Source organism: Schistocerca nitens, chromosome 4, assembly GCF_023898315.1.
Source record: "Schistocerca nitens isolate TAMUIC-IGC-003100 chromosome 4, iqSchNite1.1, whole genome shotgun sequence".
Classification (NCBI taxonomy): Eukaryota; Metazoa; Arthropoda; class Insecta; order Orthoptera; family Acrididae; genus Schistocerca; species Schistocerca nitens.
In genome coordinates this window covers 614,600,289-614,614,125 of record NC_064617.1, presented here as the reverse complement: position 1 = coordinate 614,614,125, position 13,837 = coordinate 614,600,289, and positions in this window count along the sequence as shown.

The window sequence follows — 13,837 nt, the reverse complement described above, 5'->3', positions numbered from 1 at the left end:
TAGTAGAATTGTGACCACTGACTTTTGGTCTTTTTCGTCTAGTCTTTGATCTACATCACTGACATCTTCCTCCATCCACTGACAAACAAGGGTTGTTAAAACTGGCGCATTCCTGTGAACACATTTTGTACTTTACTGAAAAAAACAAACAAAAAAGGTAGATTGTTGACGAGGTGCGGTCTAGGAGGCCCAGTCACGTGTCAGTAACACGTCTCAAAAACAAAGAAGGCGATTACGCAACCAACAATAAAACTTCGTGGCGTTGGCGATTAAGGGAGGTAAGGAGGGTACAGAAGCATTCTGCCAGAATTGACCTTAAAGGACGAGTTCGAAAATTTTCGCTCGGTGTGGGAGACTCCACCTCGTGATTTAGAGAGACAAGATCTTTACATCCTTCAGGATGCAAGTCCTGTGCTAGGAGAAATAAATTCATAAATAAATAACCACGCCGCCACCTCAATCGCTGGGGCCATTGATAGTGGCTGTAACATTACATGCGGAGCGAGAGTCCGTGTGATGCGACTGGGCGATGTGAGGTCGCGATCCACAAGCTCGGGTCCGCTAATGGCTCGCAAATTGTCGCCAATCAGGTACGGGTCGCTGGCGAGGGACCTGTGAGCCAGGCGGGAAACCGTGGTGTCAGGGGTCTCGACGTGCCGGCCAGGGTGGGCATTAGCAGTGACGTGCGCTCGCAGACAGAAGCACTGTTGCAGCTCCCCACAACTTTACGGCAAGGACGGAGGCTGCACGCAGTCAAGGACGGCATTCTGAAAATAGTTTGCGTGGTAGCCGAGGGTGCACCCATGATCTGATTGAAGGATACTTAACTGTGCTGAATGGGAAGCGGCAAAGTGTACAATGATCATAAAATAAATAATACACAAATCTAAGTTTATGGTATCTCTTTTGACTCGAAAATGGCTTTCAGATCAGTCCTGAACGAAATTATGTTGTCTTTGTTTTCATTATAACCTGCAGTGTTTGCTTTTAGCCATGTCGCCATGTTTGTATTCAATTTCTAACAACAGACCGTACAAGACAGTCCTCCACGCGGGACCCCGCGTGCCCGCTCCCTTACGTCATTTTGTGTAAGTGTGTGTGTGCGTCGGTTTGGAATTAATTAGGTGCCTCAGTCCGTATCCTATACCAGTAAATAATTAATCGTGTGTCAGCACTGGAATGAAACAGACGTGTGATGACGTAATGTTAATAAAGTGGCTTAAGCATCAATAAATTTATCGATTCTAAGAAATCAACTCAACTTTTACTTTACGATCATCGATGTGAAAACAAACTCCAGCGAACGACTAGTTTTACATGAACGTGAATCAGTAACGTGCACAGGCCTGGTGTGGATTACAGAACAGCTGGTTTATGGAAAAGAAACAAATTATATCTTCTATTTCCATGAGTAAAGATACTGTACATTTCATTTGCCGGGAGTCAGAATGAGATGTTGTTCAAACGATGACAATGGCAACAAAGTTTCAAAGAGAACTAAGTTTGGAGTCTTGTACCCTCCCGACAGGCTTATAACTAGAGACGGAACTAACTCTGCTGGAGAAAAAACAAAGGAGGACGGCCGTGACGTAGTCAAAGAACCCCTCTTGAGTTTCCTCTTAAGTGATTTAGCCAAACCAGCGAAAATCTAATGGTGGGGCATAAATTCGAGGCTTCTGTATTCCCGTATGGCCAACGATCGTGCCGCAGTGGTAACAGCGGTTCCCGTCCGATCACCGAAGTTAAGCACTGTCGGACTTGGCTAGCACTTCGATGAGTGACCGTTCGGGTCTGCCAAGCAAGCTATTGGCAAGCAGGGTGCACTCTGCTTTTGTGAGGTTAATTGAGGAGCTAATTGGCTAAGTGGTGGCTCCGGTTGCTAAAACTGACAACGACTGGTAGAGCGTTGTGCTGATAACATGCCGCTCCACATCCACATCCGCATCCAGTGGCGCATATCGATTGAGGATGACACGGCGGTCGATCGGTAGTGTTGGGGCTTCCGAGGCGTGTTTGGGCGTAGTTCATACTCACATATACAGTGTGGTTAGAAACAGCCTGAAAACCTTGTCAGGATGTTGCAGGGGAGGCTGTGCTCAGAGATAATTGTTATGATAAAAAAAAAATCTGTACGTTGCGCCGTTTCCGCTTTATGTAGCAATGAAGTTAGCCGATCAGGTCGTTGCGCGCAGATTTAAGCATCCTCCCAGAGACAGTGTCGCCAAACGTGTTCTCCGTTTGGTTTCCTAACTTCAGCTTCTGAAAAAGCCACATTTTAAACGGCAATGAGCATTTGAATAAGTAGTAATTTACGGACCCAAAGCGCGTTCATGTGGTTAAATTTGCGCGTGCAACGACCTGATTGGCCAGCTTCAATCCAAATAACTCGGAAAAAACACAACATATCGAATTTTTTCCTTAACAATCATTTCTCAGCACAACCTCTCCTGTAACACCCTTACAGGCTTTTTCTGACCACCTCGTGCAGGACATTACCAAAACATTCAGAACTTCCGTCATTTTAGGTGTCTGCTAATTACTGGCATAGGTGGGTTCTGGCATTAGTACTACCAGGCTTCGTCCTTTTGTAGATCCACCCTGCACTGAAGACAATTTTACGCCGCGCCAGCTTGTACTCTCTGGCAAGCGTGAAGTGCTCACGTTAAGTGGCGGATGCCTTCATTATGGATTATAATTGCGCGATGCTTACTTGAGTGTTAAAAATTTCAATTAACGCTCTTAGTAGTATACTGCAGTTTTAGTATCGCTCTGGACTTTGCTTCTGGCTAGCCGTTCGCTTGTTGAACTCAATAGTCATCCGTTACAGGAATCCGCCGGTATAAGCATCACCGACAGTGCGAGTGGTCATAAACTGTGTTCTGCCTACGCCGAATAGGAGAGAAAAGCCTTTGCCATAGAGAGTAGACGCACACCACCACAGCACGGAGGATCGAAGTGTGTGAGCCGTGGCGAGTTGTAGGATAATAAGACAATGTTGCCGGCCTTGTGAGATATTAATCTCGTCGTGCCTGTGGTTTACGGGCTCTTGTCTTTCGGCACGTGTCTGGCGCCCTCGGTTCACCCTTAGCAGTTTATTTCGTCCACCATATATCACTAGTTTCGAAAATCAGAGTCCTTGACACTGACAGGATATTACGCTTCGTTCTAAGCCGGAGTCTAGCCTTGACTACGTAATGAATGTGACATTAAAAAGACACTGTTAATCTTCAGCTGTTGCACATTGTAATCCTCTCACAATCTAACGAATATGTTCCTTAAGGTGGCCCCCACTGATTTCTTACTACTAGTTTTCGTGACAGTTCTTTCAGTAATAATCGTCTTTCCTTACCATTCACAGTTACCAAATCGCTATTATGTCTGTCGATGATTACGTAGTTTTTCTGGGGGAAAATCCGCGTTCCTGTAGACTTAGCTATCACTACGTATCCTCAACATGGCCCTCAACGCTCCTGCAGTAACAGAAAGGAGGCACTGTGAGCAGGACGACAAACTCGCAATGGAGTACGGCAGCTCTCAGTTACCCATAAAAAGAGAAAGAACCGCATACATCAGATCACAAGATTAGCTGTTAAATTCTGGACTGCTTTACGTCGTTCAAATGTTTAATGGTGATAAAAAATGATATGAAATTACAAATTGTATTTATTGGAAGGATTCTGGGAAATGGCAGTGCGTGTGGAAGGAAACAAATTGTACTATTCTGCTACAGTGTTTGAAGCACTTATTGATTAGGCATTGCTGCATACTTTGAAATATTCAGAGACGTGTTGCTAGGAGCGTAACAGGCGGGTATAGCCCGCGAGGACGTATAGCTGTGAAGCTCCGGGAAATTAACTGCAAAATTTGTAACAAAAGACGACGTTACCACCGTGAATCATGTTGGGTACATTTAGAGAACTGGCATTTGAATACGAATACGCGACTGTTTTGCTACACCTCGTGTATTGTGAGGGACGTACTGGAACATACGAACACTCTTTTGTTCCCTTGCTCAGTACGCTAATACACATATCGGAAAAGGTTTTGCTTCACCTCGGTTCCGACAGTTCGGAAACCTGTACAGAAAACTGGAATAGAGATCAACGTAAACATCATTTCCGCCCTTTTTATTGTTAATGAAAACCACACATTGCATGTTGTACTACAATACAGCGAGACCTTCAGAGGTGGTGATCCAGAATGCTGTACACACCGATACCACTAATACCCGGTAGCACGTCCTCTTGCATTGATGCATGCCTGTATTTATCGTGGCATACTATCCACAAGTTATCCACCCCCGGTAGCTGAGTGGTCAGCGCGACAGAAAGTCAATCCTAAGGGCCTGGGTTCGATTCCTGGCTGGGTCGGAGATTTTCTCCGCTCAGGGAGTGGGTGTTGTGTCGTCCTAATCATAATTATTTTTATTTCATCCCCATCGACGCGCAAGTCGCCGCTGTGGCTTCAAATCGAAAGACTTGCATCCGGCGAACGGTCTACCGACGGGAGGCTCTAGTCACACGACATTTACATTTATCCACAAGTTCATCAAGGCACTATTGCCCACGTTGTCCTTCTCAACGGCGATCCGGCGTAGATCCCTCAGAGTGGTTGGTGGGTAATCTCGTCCGTAAACAGCCCTTTTCAGTCCATCCCAGATATGTTCGATAAAGTTCATGTCTGAAGAACATGCTGGCCACTCTGGTCGGGCGCTGTCGTTATCATGAAGGAAGTCAATCACAAGATGTGCACGATGGGGGCGCTAATTGTCGTCCATGAAGACGAATTCCTCGCCAATATGTGGTTGCACTATCGGTCGTAGGACGGCATTCACGTATCGTACAGCCGTTACGGAGCCTTCCATGATCACCAGCGGCGTACGTCGGCCTCACATAATTCCAACTCGAAACATCAGGGAACCTCCAGCTTGCTGCACTCGCTGGACAGTGTGTCTAAGGCATTCAGTTTGACCGGGGTGCCTCCAAACACGTCTCCGACAATTGTCTTGTTGAAGGCATATGCGACGCTCATCGGTGAAGAGAACGTGATACCAATCCCAAGCTGTCCATTGGGCATGTTGTTGGGCCCATCTGTACCGCGCTGCATGGTGTCGTGGTTGCAAAGATGGACCTCTTCGTGGACGTCGTGAGCGAAGTTGCGCATCATGCAGCCTTTTGCGCACAGTTTGAGTCGTAACACGACGTCCTGTGGCTGCACGAAAAGCATTATTCAACATGGTGGCGTTACTGTCAGGGTTCCTCCGAGCCATAATCCGTAGGTAGAGGTAATCCACTCCAGTAGCCCTTGGGTGGCCTGGGCGACGCATGTCATCGACAGTTCCTCTCTCTCTGTATCTCCTCCATACACGGACAACATCGCTTTTCTTCACTCCGGGACGCCTGACACTTCCCTTGTTGAGTGCCCTTTCTGGCACAAAGTAACAATGCGGACGCGATCCAGCCACGGTATTGACCGTCTAGGCATGGTTGAAGTACGGACAACACGAACCGTGTACCTGCTTCCTGATGGAATGACTGGAACTGATCGCCTGTCGGACCCCCTGCATCTAATAGGTGCTGCTCATGCATGGTTGTTTACATCTTTGGGCAGGTTTAGTGACATCTCTGAACAACCAAAGGGACTGTGTCTGTGATACAATATCCACAGTGAACGTCTATCTTCAGGAGTTGTGGGAACCGGGGTGATGCAGAATATTTTTTTAAAGATAGATAAGAATAGAAAACAGCTAATCGAAATAGAAATTTTAAAGATTATGTGACCTGTTGTATTAGCGAACTGAGCAAGGGAAAAACGAGTGTCTTTATGTCTGTGTACGTCCCCTAAAACATTTATTCTTATTATCCATATGCTAGATATACAATGTCGACAGCAAAATTGTCATGCAGTTTACTCGAACGAATATCATTTCCTCTCTCGTCCTCTACAGGGAGAGAGAGAGAGAGAGAGAGAGAGAGAGAGAGAGAGAGGGAGAGGGAGAGAGAGAGAGAGAGAGAGAGAGAGAGGAGGGTGGCAGAGGAAATTTAGATGAGAAACAAAGCACATGCCCTAGAACAGCGTAACCGGGATTGACTTCGCATTCGTGAACGTTAAGACACTGCAGTGAAATAGCTGCCATGGATGTCTTGTTCGGATCGAATACTGCTTGAGGCAGCTGTGGAGAGAGCGTGAATCGAACGAAGTACCAGAGAGAGTTATTGCTTCAACAACAGGACACACCGTTTCGAAGTGGTGGACGGTAATGTTGCGGGGATATGCTTCAAGAAAAGCAGTCTCCACGTTCCGGTTTGGAAAGACGCTGGAGAGACGCCATATGGTCTAGACCACGAGTGTTCGCTGAATCGTGAGTCGATCCGCCTCACGGATTCTCACCTCATGCATAAATACTACGGCGGCAGATGTTCGTCAGCGTGCCATATGTTCGCCACTACTCGGTGATATGAATATTCAGCTGCACAGACTTTCAGGTGGCTCAGTTACTCAGAGGTGCTTTATCGTTGGATATAGGATAAAAAGCCGGCCAAATGAAAAGATATAAGTAACGTCCAATATTCGACCGCCGCTAGAAACGACTCATCGATACTGACCCAACCATCGCGCCAGAATGCCTTTGGTGCTTATCTGAGCAGAAAACAAGGGGAAGATATGCGAGAACGGAACTCTGATTAGCAATGACATAATGATGTCAGACATACCAAAGAGGTACATTTTCTTATGTTGATGGAGATCGTCGGAACCAACTTTTTAATATAGACATGTTGCGGCAATATAGTACAAAAACAGATAGATTGGAGTAGTATATCGTCGTAGAAGTCATTGTTTTGGCCGTTGTAGGATCCATCAAAATTCAATGTTCTCGAAGATTTATGCAGAATATGGTTTTCATTTACAATAGTCTCTTACATTTTATTCAACCTGCAGCTAGCTAATAGCTCTAAGCTACCTCTGCGGCCTCTCTTGACCGAACAAGTCCACGCTCATCGATACACAATGTTCGTTGAGAAAAACAGAATTCGACGCCTGTACACGGGGACGCAGAAACCCTCTTCCCTCCGCAAGCTATGAATTATTAACAAAACAGCTATCCTTTTTCAAAACATCCACCAGATGTCCTCCCAAAAATGTTGCCAATATTTATTGTACCCAAGTAAGTAACACTTTTACGTAATTCTGCAGCCTGATTTGGCTGTAACTATACGTAAGTCTGGTTCCGGATGAATTTTCGTGCGTTCGCCATCCAGATTGGTGCGGTTTGCACGTCTTCGCTGATGTACGCGAACGCTGCATCACCTGGCAGGCTCTGTGGTATGTTTTGTATTCTGCTACTCCCGTCGACAGATCATGGAGAGATGCACTTGTTGACTCCTCCGTACCCGCTGCATTTTCTCTTATCTCACCCTCACCATCGAGACACCGCAGCTGTGTCGGATCTTGTGGCACGCTTCCTCGGCGTTTTATTGCGGCACACACAACAGCTGCTCAGGAACACGAAGAGATGTTGTCACAAGGCGTATCTTTCTAGTGTGAGACTACTCGATGTGTCATAATGCCTCTGTTGCTTTTCTCCCCTTTCAACTTCTGTCGCTAGTGAGTCTTTTGTAAAAGACACTGGACTCTGGTACTCTGTAGATAACTCGGTTATCTGTGACGGATATTACCGCCCTCCCCCCGCCGCCGAAAAGAAAGGTACGAGTATCTAGTCTGGTCTTCACATGACATCAGTCTTGCGTGAATATTAGAAACAGGCTCTGAAGCAAGAGATGCGAAGAGGTGCGCAAATTAAGAATGTAGTAGTCTTTATCAATCAGATTCGTGATTCACAAATGCGGTGAATGTTGGACTGGCAATGTGTATTAATTACTTTCGGCTGTGCTTAAGAAATTAGTAGGTTTTAATTTATTGGCGGAGTACTGGGACATTGCAGTCTGGCTACAAAATACAGTGCTTATACAATCTATCGGTCGCTGTATGTACAAAAGTGATCTTTCAAAATCAAATTGATTTCTTGCTAAATTAGTGACACTGATGTCGGCTGGAGTAGCAAGTACGGGCATAATGTGCATCCAAGGAAGGGCAATGGGTATAGTAACGTGTTTGACAGGAGATACTGGTAGCTGGTTCTCGACAAAGAATTGTTCGCACAGTAGAATTTGAGGAAATGATGTTGGACCATCGAGAAGAAGATTCATTAATAACCACACGATACTTTACCAGTGTGAGGCACAGTTGGGGGAATACAGTACTGGAAGCACTGTTGGACCTGCAGCTACACCCCATCATACACAACGTGTGCAAACTATGAAGCCAAATAATTTTTTAGTTCAAAATTCAGGTTTTTTAATAATGTAATGCAGTATTTGGAACAGCTGCAATGAACGTAAGTTGTTGCTATTCGTTGTAATCTGCTTACACAAAAAAACTAAATTTTCTTTTCCTATCGCTAGTTAGTTATTTATTTTAAAGTGTTCAGTTTTTAACACTCTTCCATCCGCATAAATGTAAGCCTAACGGTGTCGGACATCTTGTACAACAGGCCAAATGAAATTTTTGTTTAACTTTTGGTTTTTGTAGTCTCATTATGGACTCAGTATATATACCATTTGGCTGGCTGAAAGACTGGCACTTGCCGTAAGGAAAAAAATTGTTACCATGTTCCCATGTGGCATGATGGACTTAGGAGCTACTAAAATCAGTTGTTTCAATCCGACATGGGTGTCCTTGTCTACATAGGAAACGCGTTAGCTAACAGACCCTGCGGTAACTGCGGTTTTATGTTTCATTGGTCATATGATTTGAGCTGCGTGGCTAGCAGGCCACTACTTAACTACAGATCACAGCTGATTTACTTATGACTAACTGTTACCTGCGTCTGCACTTGCATTCATAATATTAGTATAGATAAAATTTTAAATTACGATATCGTTTTCTTTTCGTGAACAGGTTTTGATAAAATAAAGCCTATGCAATTCCCGAAGCTACACTCAAATTATCTGCGAAAACCTTATGAAAATTCATCTAGTAGGTTTGGAGGTTAACGTGTTCAGAGAAACAGACACGACACAACGGTTTTCGATAAAACAATATATCGAGACCTCTTTTTTTGTGATCCAATTTTGAGTAAATACAGCCTATAAGTTGCCCCAAGCTAAGCTCAAATTACGTATAAAAATACCTGAAAATTCGTCTAGTAGTTTTGGAGATAAGCGTGATCAAACAGACAAACAGTCACTGCGGTTTCGCAGTTTTATTACGAGTACTAGTAAAGCGATGTTACAAGCATGACGGCTTTTCGCTGACAGCCCAGTTCGAAGAGTCGGTCAAACCTTGGGAGCGGCTGTCACAGCGACCGTGCGCTCACCTTGCGCTAGTTATTAGATACCTCGCCTTGTAAGGGACTCGCTGCGAACTATGTCACTACCGCGAAGAACGTGGCTCGGAATTTCTACAGACGCATTGCAGAGAGAGTCCAGCTGCAGGTCATAAACTCTCGCCTGCTGACAAAAAGAACTGTAATGATGCTGCTGTTTTCCTCGCCGCCACGGAATTGTTCACCAGGCCGTCGTCCACGTGCTCTGAGCGATACGCAACGCACTCGACTCCTCGACGTTGTATCGCCTTTTCAAAGTCAGATTCAGTCTATAAATGTGATGTAGGTGTGACACTGACTCACGGAACTAGATTAAACAGCCCATATTATACCACTGTCACGAGCCACACAGAAATCTGATTGCTATCAAACAGACTGCTATTCGAATAACTAGGCTTGGAAACAATATGCCACGTACCATCTCCACTTCACACACCGTCTGTTGCTTTGTATCTGGAATCTTGGGCCAAAGTTTGTTTAACTATTTCTCTAAGTTTCACCAGCACCAGTGGCTGGGACTGTCGAAGTTCACATTTCATTACTGTCTTCGCAAGTGGAGGGTGAATCTTTGACAATGCCAGCCACATGTGCTGGTGAAACGTCAAACAAACGTCGAATGTAGATACCGAGAAAAAAGCCATCAGCCAGTACATCAATAATTGGCCACGAAAGCCTCAACTATTTTGTCATCTCCCAAACGTTTTTCTGACAACGCCACTGGTGTCACGGGAAGGTAAGTTTCGAGATACCAGTTCACAAGCACCAGAAAAAATTCATTTTTATGGAAATAAAGCGGCTTATTTCTTCTCGAAGATGATTTAACAGCTCTGTTAGTCATGGAGAAAGATTATCTTTGCTCATGACAGCAGTACTGAGAAAAAAAGAGAACTCCTTGCGGAGAAAGCAAATGAAGCCCTCGAGGGCAATAACCACCTATGTGACACTGAACATAATCACCGAACTCCGACTGGAGTTGAGGTGGTGGTGATAGCAAGGTAATGAACACAGAAGGCGGAGGAGGTAATGGACAGAGAGAGAGGAGGACGAGGAGTTTGTCAGAGAGAAGGGGGAGAAGATGGACGAGACAGGGAGGAGCAGATGAATAGAGAGAGGCCGGAGGAGAGGTAGACAGACCCAGAGAGAGGGAGCAGATTAGGAGATGGACAGATAAAGGGGGAACGGATAGAGAGAGGAGGGAGGAGGAGATGGACATGTGTTACGACAGTGAAAGACACCTGTGACCACTGGAGGTACTCTATTTTGCGTATTTTATGTTTACTGTTAGATATACGTTTATTTTTTTGTCAAAGAAACCCAAAACCATATTCTGAAATTGTGTATTGTCTCTCCACTAGAGAGTGACACAAGTTCCTCCAAAAAGTTGTAACGAAACACACACACAAGTGTCATACTAACAAATGTAAATCCACCTGAGGATGGAGGTTTAAGCCTTTGAAACGCGTCTTGGAGATAAATAAACAGTGACTGGTAACAGTAAACTTGTTGTTTCATTTAAGGATGAATATATCGAGAAGCGCTAACTTCGAGTGTTGTGGTCGCAGCTTGGTATTCCGTTTGGAGGTGATGATTAAAACTTTGCCCCTATCCTTCGTCCGGCGCGCCTTCTGGTGGTCATCGCCAGGAATGACACGCGTCGCCGACTCTGCCTCTTACGAGACATAATTAATGGGAGAAATCTCTCGCTCGATGGCGATCCGCGTCGAAAGACGACCTGTGAAAGCTAGGAACTTAATCCGACTAACTTCTCAGCGACAGCCTTGGTGAGCTGTTGGCAACTATCCTCACACTGCCTCTCCTAAGGAGGGTAGTCAGTGCCATATACATTCCCCAGGCAGGACACACCAAGCCGGACGTTTTACTTGCGTTCAGGAAGGAAATCGTGATAAATTCCTGCGAGGGTAGCAACGTCGCTAGGTTGCTAACAAGCACCGGGTGATGGCATTTGATCGGATACCGGGGCAGGCATTGTTCGTGTCGAGATAGGCGTCTTCATAGCCCTGCTGCAGACCTAATGCTGTTGTTCAGCTCAGGAAAGGAGAGCTTCATCTCGCAGCCCCATTGTTTCCGTGCCTCATTAGCTGCTGCATAGCTGTCGCTGCGCCTGGCTGCGATCGTGTAGGACGATGTTGTTACTGTAGTAGTGTTCCTTCAGAATAGAAGTCTGTGAAACCAAGCCGTAGTTAACGTTATACTACACCTATTAACATTATCTTAAATGCTCAATGTGTATACCTCTTGAAGATGAATTGTAGCTACACTGACCGCACTCTTCTACGAAATAGTAATACCATCCCGGAAATATTTGTTTTGTAAACATGAATCTCCTCGTGAATTGCGCCTGCTGTATTAGTTGACCGTAATATTACTGCGCCTGTGAGTCAGCTTATCTCGAGATTTTATCGCGATATTTCCCGAGGACGCGATGAACCACTAGACAGTATATGCACAATTGTCTTGAAATCATCCACAGTGCGATGCACTTTCCTTAGTCACCACCGTACTTGTTTACTGTAACGCCATAGCTTGTTTCTGGTAATGACCACGGGTGGCCAAGTGCAATAATATCATGGTTGGGTAGTCACTACTGCAGAGAAACCTTTGTGTTATACGTAGCATGCACAAAGTTAAATTAAAACTTGCTTACCTACAAGTGCTTGTTAGTCAACTGACAGATCTGGACGGCTGTCCTATCACGAGGTATTATAGCCTTGTGACGAAATGAAATAAGTTTGTGTTCACGAACAAATATGACCGGACACAAGACCGTGTAAAAAGTAGCCATGGAGTGGGAAATATTCAAATATTCTAGGTCACTGTCAACGTAATTTTCTGCACTCTAATATTCAGCAGACAGTTCAGTGCGCTCGGCAGTGTTACTGTTAAGTTACTATAAAAACGTAGTACACAATTTCACATATGTGATTTTAGCCCATGTAAGGAGTCTGTTGCAATTCAGTATGGTTCTGGCTTTCCTTTTTTTAAATTTAATAGTTAGTCTTTAATTGATTTCATTCTGTCCTTCGTTTCTTTCCTAGCCTGTGTTAATCAACTACAATCGGCATACTTTACAGTTTCTAACCTTTCCCTATAATTATTCAGCTACAGTGCCTCTCTCTGTCAACTATACCTCGAAGTATTAGCACGCATGCCACTAATCTGTCCCTTTTTTGTGAGTTTCCACAGATATGTATCCTCGTCTATTCTTTCCACTATCTAGTTATTTTGTGATTTATATGCCCTCAAAATTTTTGAAGTCGTACACATGACTCGTCACTACTTGTATATAAGCTTTGTTTATCCGTAAACCATATTGTTTGGAAGGTGTTAGCACAGCACTCTCCCAGAATGTCGATTTCAGACTTCGCACTACATTTTCTTCGCTTAGCTCCACTGAATTGATCGTATTCCAAAGCTCAAAGCAAGGCAAAATCATACCACTTTATCCGTTGCGAATCTGCTGAACTTATGAGAGCCCAGGCGAGAGAATTTCTCGGTATTTCCGAATCGTGGAATCTGAAACGGTTTATTTGGATGGTATGTAATGAATGGCTTTATGGCCAAGTTGAACACCTGAGAGATGGCAAGCCATTTTCTCACTTTAACTATTCTATCGGTCACATTAATATTCACATTTCAGGTCATGATAACCGTCCTTATCAATACTACATTTGGTATGTGTGGCTTATGACTTCTTTTACATGAGTAAATCGTGAGCAGAATGTTTTTATAACTGTATGTGTAGCCTGTGGAGAACTTGTATCCGAGGAGCCGTAGTGGAGGCGACGGAGAACAGAGGGAAAGTTGGATTGTTGGTCATAAATTTTGTGCACAGCGACATGGCTGTGCGAGGGATTTGGGGAAGCAGTGCTCTGTGAATCGTAGCTGCAGAGGGACCTTGGGCCGTCACACTTCTCTCTTCCCACTTAGGGTTGGAGCAGGAGGGCGCTGGCTCGCAAAACACTGAAAACATTTCACCTGGGCCAGGCGACAGTCCATCATGAAGGTGGCTAGTTGGTGGAAAGTGGGTGGAGGAGGTCTTAAGAGAGACTGGTGTAATCTGAGCTTTTGTGCAAATGGCGCGTCGGTCATACAACTATAAGCATTCTCATGTTAGAAGCTGGGACAATACTATGGTTCAAATGGCTCTGAGCACTATGGGACTTAACATCGGAAGTCATCAGTCCCCTAGAACTTAGAACTACTTAAACCTAACTAACCTAAGGACATCACACACATCCATGCCCAAGGCAGGATTCGAACCTGCGAGGGTAGCAGCCGCGCGGCTCCGGACTGAAGCGCCTAGAACCGCTCGGCCACCGCGGCCGGCTGGAACAATACTACCAGAGCGGCTGGTGCATGTGTTTAGTGGAAACAAGATTGTAATTCCCCTGAGGCCAGGAAGTCGCCAGGTTCTTTTAGAGAGCGGCAAAA